Source organism: Cryptomeria japonica, chromosome 10 (genome assembly GCF_030272615.1).
Source record: "Cryptomeria japonica chromosome 10, Sugi_1.0, whole genome shotgun sequence".
Lineage (NCBI taxonomy): Eukaryota > Viridiplantae > Streptophyta > Pinopsida > Cupressales > Cupressaceae > Cryptomeria > Cryptomeria japonica.
This window is the reverse complement of record NC_081414.1, coordinates 679,973,756-679,984,997: the sequence shown is the minus strand read 5'-3', so window position 1 is coordinate 679,984,997 and position 11,242 is coordinate 679,973,756.

The window sequence follows — 11,242 nt, the reverse complement described above, 5'->3', positions numbered from 1 at the left end:
AACTGTGAAAGCATGCATATCCATTTTAACCAGATTTGTTTTAAGCACCAAATTGAAGTGTGAAAACATGCATGTGCATTTTAACTAGATTTGTTTTTAAGCACCAAATTGAAGTGTGAAAGCATGCATGTTAATTTTAACCAAAATCCCAAAAGTGATTTAATGCCAAAAGGACCTTGCAATCAAATTGTTAGTGGTTTCTAAAATTATTTGTAATGATCCGGCCTTCTCTGTGATTTCGCCACATGCTACAAATAGGGAATCGGTAACAAAAGAAAACACAAAAAATAGAAAATCAAACTATCTATTAAATGAATGTGTGATTATACATGCGTGAATGTGTGATCCTACTTGGGTGATTGCATGATAACATCTATGCTATTGCGTAATTTTGGTAGGTCAATTACAGTAAAATGACAGAGAAAATGCATGACAGTAACTGGGAAAATGCATGATAAACAGACAGACAACACAAAAAAAATCTTAAAAAAGCCTAAATTTAATCAGACTGTGAGGCCCTAATCAAATCTCTCATCAACCATTCTATATTAAGAAAATCATATTTCACTCTGTATGAGAGAACTAGGTTGTTATATCTATCACTGACTGATTGGTCCTCTAGGTCTTGTATCCTCTTTTCTACCCTTAGAATTCGTTGATAGAATCTTGCTTACCTCCTTTGTTCTGCTATTCTTAGAGCACCTCAAATCTTAAATTTTACCTTATGTGCCATAAGATGTTATATTAAAAGTATCATATAATAGATTATGTGTTCCTCTCTCACCTATAAATTGGCCACCAAGGATTTCAGATTTGTCACCCTATCATTAGAATCCAAAGGGGAGTTCTCTTGTGCTAGCATATTGTCCTGCATTTCTTGTACATCTGATGTGCCCATTTGCTACAACATAACATCATCCTTGTCCTCCTCTTCTTCCCCTTGAACAATAGTCTAGGATCTATAGATTTCCTTTTTTCAGGGGCAATTTTAAGGAATTATGTTGGCCATTTGGAGGAATTGATTATGTGTTGCATTAATTTTTTGTCATTGATGTCAACACTAGTTGTTTTGGCTACTTTACTTGTATCCTTCTGGTCTCAGTAAGTTGTTTGGTTTTCAGTTGGATTAGATCATGATGATCTGGTATACTCTAGTATGATTTGGCTTATGGAATTGGCTTAGATCTGCTGTTCATGCTACTCAGATTCATGTTCAGTCAGTTGGTTTTGATTCGATGATCAGATGTTATCTTATATGCTGGTAAGCTTGGTTTGTTGATCCGGTGAGGGTTTCACTAGCAGATATTTGTTGAAGATCTTTGATGTTATCCATAAGTGGTGTTGGTGTGGCTTCTAGTAGAGATTTAGGATGTTGATGGTGATCGTGTTCAAGACTTGGCTGATTGGGATCATTTCTTTAGCATGTGTGGACCTATATTGGGTTCGGGTCTATCTAGGTTATGGAATGGCTTAATGTAACATGTTGTTTGATCTTCTCGATGTGTTTCTGGGATGTCTTATGGGTTGGATATTATTTGTTTGGTCTCAAGTCTACATGTTTTGTAATTATGTAATATCTTTATTTTCTGGTGGCCGACCGGATTGTTTATGGTCGAGGGTTTGTATATATATGTTGTAAGATCTCATTGTAGATTATGATGGAATATGATAAGGATGTATGTGACCGAATAATGTAATAATAATTCATGCAGAGGATTTGGTCGATCATTGGTGATCGAGTTGGGTTTATGTAAGAGGATTAAGTCCTCCGGTATTGAGCTTAACCAGAACTGTATTCAGGCATAGGAGATGTTATCATTGCAATTCATTGTTCCTTCCAGATTGTAGTCTAGATTTTTTTGTATTCAATGAGACTCCTTTTGTAATGAGTAGTGTGCTCTAAGTTGTTAGCCTTCCTACAAGTGCAGGCCCCTCAATTTGTAATCACATACTTACTGCAGAAGTATTATCTGACTGTGGGTAGGCTTCCTACCATAGTTTTTCCCTTTACTAGGTTTTCCATGTACAAATATTGGTTTCATGTGGATGGTATTTATTATCTAATGGTTGCTTGTGCTTAATTGGTATATCTGCTATTTTGGTAATTGGTTTATGCACTCTAGTATTGATGTTATGTGTTCTAATATTAAAGTTTTAATTTCTTAAGGTTCTGGTAATCTGGTGTTAACTGCTTCACCCCCCCTCTCAGTTGTCTTTCAGTTATTTGAACTGTCTAACAATTGGTATCAAAGCTCTAGTCTTCTCTATAGAAACTTAACCTCTTGAGGAAGATCCTATGGCAACTAATAGTTCAAGTTCATCTAGTTCATCTACTATTGTCTTTAAGAGAGAAATTCCTAGGCTTGATGGAAAAAATTATAGATTATGTAAGATTAAGATGGAGACTCGTCTGAGATGTCTTGGTAAGGAAATTTGGGAAATCACAGAGAATGGTGTTACACCTTTTAATTCGGCATTTGGAAATCCTCCTCCAAAAAACTTGGATAAGGAGTTTGAGAATGATTATAGAGCAAGAGAATCCCTCATGTGTGCACTTTCTGATCAAAAAATAATGGGATTAACTAACAAATCATCAACAAAGGCTATATGGGACAAGTTGGAGACTCTAAATGAAGGTGACCCTACTATTAAGATTTCTAAACTTGATGGTTATCGGGTGAGATATGAATATTTGAAGATGGAAGAAGATGAAAGGATTGCTGCATTCATGGAAAGGGTAAATGAAATTGTCATGAGAATTCAATGTTGTGGTGGAACTCTGAGTGAAGATGAAATAGTTTCTAAATTTATGAGATCTTTACCACCAACTTACAAGATAAAGGCTACTACAATTAATGAATTGAGAACAATGGCTACTACTTCTGCCAATAGAGATACCTTGGTTGGGAAATTATCTACTTTTGAGCTTGAAGCATTTGGACCTTTTGGAGCTATGAAGTCTGAACCTGCTTTTCATGCATTTATATCACCAACCAGAAAGCAAGATTGGAAAGCTTTGTATGTGAAGGAACTGGATGATATGAAGAGAGAAAGTGAAGAATTTGAGAAACTTGAAGCCCTATTTGCTAGAAGGGTACCTAAAGGACCGATAGGAAGTAAGTATGAAGGAAAACCACCTTTTAAATGTTTTGCATGTAATAAGATAGGTCATCAGAACAAGCATAAGTATAGGAAAACAAAGATAAATCATGTTACTTTGTGGATGAGGAAGGTGTAACTGATTCTGACGATGAACTGACATAAGAATCTACTAGTGGTTCAAGAAATGGAAAGGAATGGGTGTTCCTGGCTATCAAGGGAGATGATCCAATACTAGAAGAGAATGTACTTGAATTAAAGCCCCTTTCTACTAAAATTGAAGAAAAAGATGAATGGGTAATTGATAGTGGATGTTCACATCATATGAATGGAGATAAAAGGAAGTTTCTATCTTTGCAAGAATTTGATGGCGGTTTGGTTAGATTTGGAGATGACAAAGCATGCATGATCAAAGGAAGAGGAACTATATCATTAGATGGTAAGCATGATATTGATAATTTTTATTATGTTAAAGGTTTAAGGCATAATCTTTTAAGTGTAGGACAGTTAGTGGATAAGGGATTTTAATTACAATTCAAGGATGGAAAATGCAAAATCATTAATAGATCTGGATTGAAGATTGCAACCGGTACTCAAACAAAAGTTAATATATTTCATTTGAATTTTGGTGAGAAGACATGTTTGATTGCACAAATTGATGAGAGTTGGCTATGGCATTAAAGGCTATGTCATGTGAATTTTGATTGCATGGTAAAAATCAGTTCAACTAAGGCAGTTAGAGATATACCTAAGATTATGAAGCCCTATAATCTAGTATGTAAAGAATGTCAAATGGGAAAACATGTCAGAACCTCTTTTAAGAGTATACAAGAAAAATCTAATTATGTTCTTGATCTTAATCATACTGATTTGTGTGGCCTTGCTAGAATGAAAAGTTTTCAAGGTGATAGATTTTTTATGCTAATCATTGATGATTATTCTAGAATGATGTAGGTTACTTTTCTAAGGGAGAAATCTGAGGCTTTTGAAAATTTTAAAATCTTTAAAGCTAAAGTTGAAATTGAGACATGATTTAAGATTAAATCCTTAAGGTCAGATCATGGTGGAAAATTCACATCTGGTGAGTTTAATAACTTTTGTGAGAAGCATGGTATAAGGAGACAATTTTCTACTCCCTGGACACCTCAACAAAATGGAGTTGTGGAAGAAAAGAACATAACTATCTTGGATGCTACTAGAACCATGATGATGGAAGCTAATCTACCTCATATCTACTAGAGAGAAGCAGTGAGCACATCAGTTTATACATTCAACATAGTTCATATCAAAGGAGAAATCGATAAGATACCTTAAGAATTATGGTTTGGCAATACACCTACAGTTAAGTACTTCAGAATCTTTGGTAGTAAATGTTATATCAAGAGAGATGATTTCATTGGTAAATTTGATCCTAGATGTGATGAAGGAACATTTCTTGGTTATTTTAATGAAAGAAAATAATATAGATGTTATAACAAGAGATTGCAAAGAATTGTGGAGAGTGCTAATATCAAGGTCGATGAGCTTAATAGAAGTTAAATCAGAATTTATGAGCAAGAACTGGCAGTGGAAATGATCATAACTAAACTGGTAACACCTTTACCAAAATAGAATGTTGAGCTAGTTACTCTGGTAGTATCAGAAAATTCAACAGTAATTGAAGAACAGGGAAGAGGAATAGAGAGTCAGAAGACTCCTAGGTATGTAAGGTTGAATCATTCAAAAGATCAGATCATTGGGGATAAGAACAATGGAGTGATGACAAGAAGAAGATTGGGAAATAATGAGGTATGTTTCATTTCTCAAGTTGAACAGGTATCCGTAATTGAAGCATGTAAAGATGAATGTTGGATGAAAGCTATGGAAGAAGAATTAGATCAGATAGAAAAGAATAACACATGGTTTTTTAGTTCCCCGGCCTAAATATAAGAATGTTATTGGAACTAAATCGGTATTTAAGAATAAATTAAATTAATATGGACAAGTTGTGAGGAATAAATATAGATTGGTTTGTAAAGGATATTCTCAGAAAGAAGGAATTGACTATGGTGAAACTTTTCCACCTGTAGCTAGGATTGAAGTTGTAAGATTATTTCTTGACTGTGCTGCACATAAAACTACAAGGTTTATTAGATGGATGTTAAGTGTTCTTTTCTGAATGGGGATCTTGATGAGGAAGTTTATATTGAGAAACTTGATGGTTTTTCACTTTTAGATGATAAAAACATGGTTTGCATGTTAAAGAAAGCCTTATATGGATTGAAACGGGCACCTAGAGCTTGGTATGCAAGATTGGAGAAATATCTTTTAAAGATTAGTTTCACTAAAGCTAATGCTGATAGTAATCTATATTATAAAGTAACTGATGATGATATACTAATTATTGAGGTCTTTGTTGATGATATCATTTTTTGAGGTGAAGATAAGTTGTGCATGGAATTTTCTAACAATATGGAGAAAGAATTTGAAATGTCTATGATTGAGGAAATCAAATTTTTCTTAGGTTTGTAGATTACTCACACTGATAAAGGTATTTCCATCTGTCAAACTAAGTATGCTAGGGAGATGTTGAAGAAATTGGGTATGGAAGATTCTAAACTAGTTAGTACTCATATGGTTAAAAGTGAGAAATTCACAAGGAAAGATGAATCTGCACCGATAAGTCCTACAAGATACAAGTCTATGATTGGAGGTCTGTTATATTTGACTTAGACTAGACCAGATATAATGAATGTTGTTTGCATTGCATCAATATATCAAAGTGATTTGAGAGAAAATCATGAGAGTGCAGTGAAAAGGATTTTTAGATACTTATAAGGAACATCTAAATATGGTTTGTGGTACCCTAAAGATGATGACTTTACTTTATGTGCATATACAGATGCAGATTGGGCAGGTGATGTTGATGACCAGAAAAGTACTTTCAGTGGAGCTTTCTTTCTTGGAAAGAAACTTATTTCTTGGATCAGCAAGAAACAATCATGTACTTCTTTATATACTGTTGAAGATGAGTATGTTGTTGCTGCTACTAACTGTACACAATTTCTATGGATGAAGCAAATGTTGAAGGACATAAAAGTGCATTGCAATGGACTGGTAGTTATTTACTATGATAACTCTACTGCTATAGACATATCAAAGAATCCAGTATTTCACTCTAATACAAAGCATATATCTATCAAGTATAACTTTTTGAAGGAAAAGGTGGAAGAAAATGAAGTTAGATTGGTTTATGTGAATACTAAAGAGAAGATTGCAGATATCTTCACTAAACCTTTGCCTAAAGAATCATTTGAGTACCTCAGAGATAGATTAGGGGTTTCTACCCCTCCAGTAGAAAATTGATTGATGCTATTTGGCATCATTCTGGTATACATTATCAGAGATATTATTCATTCTAGATTGATGTGGTGATGCTACTACTCAGGGAGAGTAGTTAGTTTTGTGATTCAATAGTTTATGATTTTTCTTTGATATTTTTGTCAGATTTTTGGCATTGATGTCAAAGGGGGAGAGATATTCATGTGAAAAACTTAAGGAGATATATATATATTAGGGGGAGAAATTTTGAGAACTTAACTAAGATATCATCTAGAGGGAGAGTATGGATCAGAACTTGATTGCTATATTCTTGTGTGGGAGATTTGTTTGGCATTTCTTGGCACTTGGATGTTTTTCACATCTAGTGTTTCCATCAATGCCAAAGGGGGATTTTGTGGGCCATTTGGAGGAATTGATTATGTGTTGCATTGATGTTTTTTCATTGATGTCAACACTATTTATTTTGACTTCTTTACCGGTATCCTTCTGGTTTTGGTAAGTTGTTTGGTTTTTGGCTGGATTAGATCATGATGATCTGTTATACTCTGGTATGCTTTGTCTTATGGAATTGGCTTAGATCTGCTATTCATGCTACTCATATTCATGTTCAGTCAGTTGGTTTTGATTTGGTGATCGGATGCTATCTTATATGTTGGTAAGCTTGGTTTGTTGATCTGGTGAGGGTTTCACTGGCATAGCTTTGTTGAAGATCTTTGATGTTATGCATAAGTGGTGTTGGTGCGGCTTCTAGTAGAGATTCATGATGCTGATGGTGATCATGTTTGAGACTTGGCTGATTGGGATCATTGCTTTAGCATGTGTGGATGTATATTGGGTTTGGGTCTATCTAGGTTATGGACCGACTTAATGTAACATGTTGTTTGATCTTCTCGATGTGTTTCTAGGATGTCTTATGGGTTGGATATTATTTGTTTGGTCTCAAGCCAACATGTTTTATAATTATGTAATTTCTTTATTATTTGGTGCCCAACCTGATTGTTTATGGTTGAGGGTTTGTATATATATGTTGTAAGATCTAATTGTAGATTATGATGGAATATGATAAGGATGTAGATGAGCTAATAATGTAATAATCATTCATGCATAGGATTTGGTTGATCATTGGTGATCAATTTGGGTTTATGTAAGAGGATTAAGTCCTCTGGTATTGAGCTTAACTGGAACTGTATTCAAGCATAGGAGATGCTATCATTGCAATTCATTCTTCCTTCTGGATTGTAGTATGGATTTTTATGTAGTCAGTGAGACTCCTTTTGTAATGAGGAGTGTGCTTTATGTTGTTGGCCTTCCTTCAAGTGCATGCCCCTCAATTTATAATCACATACTTACTGTAGAAGTATTATCTAACTGTGGGTAGGCTTCCCACCATGGTATTTCCCTTTACTGGGTTTTCTAGGTACAAATCTTGGTGTCATGTAGATGGTGTTTATTCTCCAATTGTTTCTTGTGCTTAATTGGTATATTTTCTATTTCGGTAATTGGTTTATGCATTATGGTATTGATCTTATGTGTTTCGGTATTAAAGTTTTAATTTCTTAAGGTTCTGATAATCCAATGACAACTGATTCACCCCTCCCTCTTAGTTGTCTTCCAGTTATTTGAACTATCTAACAAATTAATCTTCCTCCATCTCTATGTTAGGTTTAGTAATTTTCTTCCCCTTTTTCTTACTAGAAGAGCTAGGCTTTTCTAAGGTGTGTGGCTTTCTTTCAATCAGCTCAATCTTAACCAAACTAGGATTCACCTTAGGGGTGTCATGAAAAGTAAGAAGATGACTACTTTTGGGAGTAAAGATAGAGACATAACTGTACAAGACAAAGATTAACCCCTGGTAAAGTGGTGGGTTGCCTCCCTTAACCTCAATGTTAGCACTTAAAGAGAACATAAAAAATAGAATATTGATAAATTCTTTGTGTCTAATGTAATTGAGGATATAGAAGTGAGAGTTATGAGTAGTGAAGTATCGACCCTCTAAAGTAAAAGTATGGATTATATGATAGATGACCAAGGCATAAGGAGAGGGGAGAACGAACTTTTCGAAACCATTCTAAAGAACAACTTCTTTCTCGTCATCTTCAAAAAAACATGTTCATGAATATTTTGTAATCCCCATTGTTTCTTTTTACCACTTTAACCCTGTCATTTTTTCAGGCTTGTAGCCTTATCAATTCTCTTTGGGGCAACCAAAACTTGAATGCTACCTATTGTCACTTCACCATTTTTCAAAGAATAACAAAAAGTAGTAGTAATACTTTCATTTTATCTCCTCATGGATTCAAAAAAAGGCATTAAGATTGCATTAGAGAAAAAATCCTAGAGCTTTTTATTTTTCTTGAGACCATCACATTTCCCTAGCTCTAATCATTTTAGAGGTCCTCCCATCCTAACTCTTTTATCATAAAAATTAGAAGACCTTAACAACCAACTAAAAATGTGCACAGAGAAATTACAATGGAGAACCCAACTCGAAATGTGGCTTAATTTATATGTTTGAAAGAAATCATTATGAATTAAAGATATCGCACAAGTGAGTTGGGTATTAATTAACATTCCCTTTCCCTTAGGTGTACTTTGATAGAAATTGTCATTATTACACATGTAAAAAAGAAAGAAATTGCCTTGGAAATGACCACCCTCCTGTTTTGTATCCAACATGGCAAAGAAGCTCATGTCAAAGAGATCTCCAATCAAGGCAAACACCCATTGAAAAGAAAATCATATAATTATAATTCATAGCCAAAATAATAGTAATTAAAGGGAGTATAATTATTAAGAAAATTACCTCTATCATTAAACAATTGGTCTTTCACTTTGGTCAAACAATTATTAAATAGGATATGCCTTCATTCATTAAAGTCAATTGCCCGGTTTGAGACTTCATCAACATTCTTATTAGCTTCTCTGTAAACATGCACAACCTTATATTGAATAAAGCCCCTAAGGATAAATTCTCTCCTCATTAATTCATTTGATATTCCATGGACTTTCAACACTCTCATTGAAGATATCCACAATAAGTTTAGCATCCCCTTCAAGAATAAATTTTTGATAATTAAAGTCCTTTGACCTTTTCAAACCCTACCATGCTGCAATAGCCTTAACATTATTATTGGTTCCAACTCCAAGATTTTTCCCATAGCATCCTATAGACACCTAAAATTAATTAAATTAATTATCCCATGACGCATATTTAATTAATTTAATTATATTGTCCATTTATTACTCCCAAATTAATTAAATCATATTTAATTAATGACCCCTTTCCATTTCTCCTAAAGTTTGATTTATTTTAATAAATCGAAATTAGCCTTTGGGAATATTTTAATTCTATTCCTAATCCCAACTAGCCAAATTAATTTATAGTTAATTAAGATAATTTTGTGATTCCTACAAACCCACCTTTTAAACCCCTCCATTAAGCTAGTTAACCTAGCCCTAATCCCTATTAACATTTATCCAATTTTTAAATGTTACACACCTACCCAAGTCCATATGCGACTCCCCTCATAAAGAACTTGCATGCACTAGTCACTTAATGTCTCCACATCAACTTTGATAAAGGGGTCTTCACACATGTGTGAGAATTCTCTTCAACATGGAGCCACCCTACACCTTCTATTTTATCCCTTATGTCATAACCCCTCTTCCAATAGCCCTTGTACCTTCCCACAAGTGTTTCCACTTATTAGCCTCATGGACTTCCCAAAATTTTCTCACACATGCGTGAGAAAATCTTACCCTCTTCCCCATGACATTTTTTCTTCCCAAGATGTGATCAAATCTTGTCCTCTTCCCCATGACAAGTGTTCTTTTACAAGATAGGGTTGTTGTTGCACCAAAAGATTGACCTGTCAATGCCCAATACAACCACTAGAATTATATAATCCATAGGAGGTTGTTAAACCATGTCGTGAATCCCCACGAGGGACGCTGGCTCACTGCCTACAATCCCCCTCCCAGCATCACTCATCATGACCTACGTGATTTGAACCTGTGACCAAGCTCTAATACCACTTGTTACAAGCTAGGGTTGCCATTGCACCAAAAGATTGACCTGTCAATGTCCGATACAACCACTAGAATTATAGAATCCATAGGTCGCTATTAAACCATTTCATGAATCCCCATGAGAGACACTAGCCCACTGCCAACATGTTCTTCCCAAGGATTGACACTTGGTCGACATGTCAAAAGGCTATGTGCCTTGTCCACTTCATCTCCTCTCCTTCAATCCAATCCCTTCATCTGGTTTTTAATCATGACTATCCATTTCATATATCCAAACTCTATAAATTGAAGCCTTCACTCATCTCAAATCATCCACTTTTCATTACATACTTATGCTGACCTTTTATCCATAATCATTGCATACTTATTTTGTCATTTTGACACCATAATAACTTCCATAACACCCTCACCATTTTCAAATCATTATCCACACATCCTTATGTTGTTATGCAAATGTGAGAAATCCACATTTAACTAAATCTATCCCTCCCACTCTTCATTTGTCAACCTTGGAGGAGTGAGGTTCATGAAGATGAGGAGAACAAAGAAGAATCAAGTTGCATGGGAGCATCATAAGGGAAGTGCATTTCATCTATTTGCCTATTTTCCATATATGCTAACAATCTTCTTTGATGTCATTTTTAAAATGGTTTGAGTTATATGACATCTATTATAAAACCTCCAACACTAGAGATCCCAAGGTTGCATTTGGAGCAGGCATCAAAGTTACATTTGACCCACCCATCTTCTAGAGGCTACCATTTGCTCAAACCTCCAGGAAGATTTGTTTTCC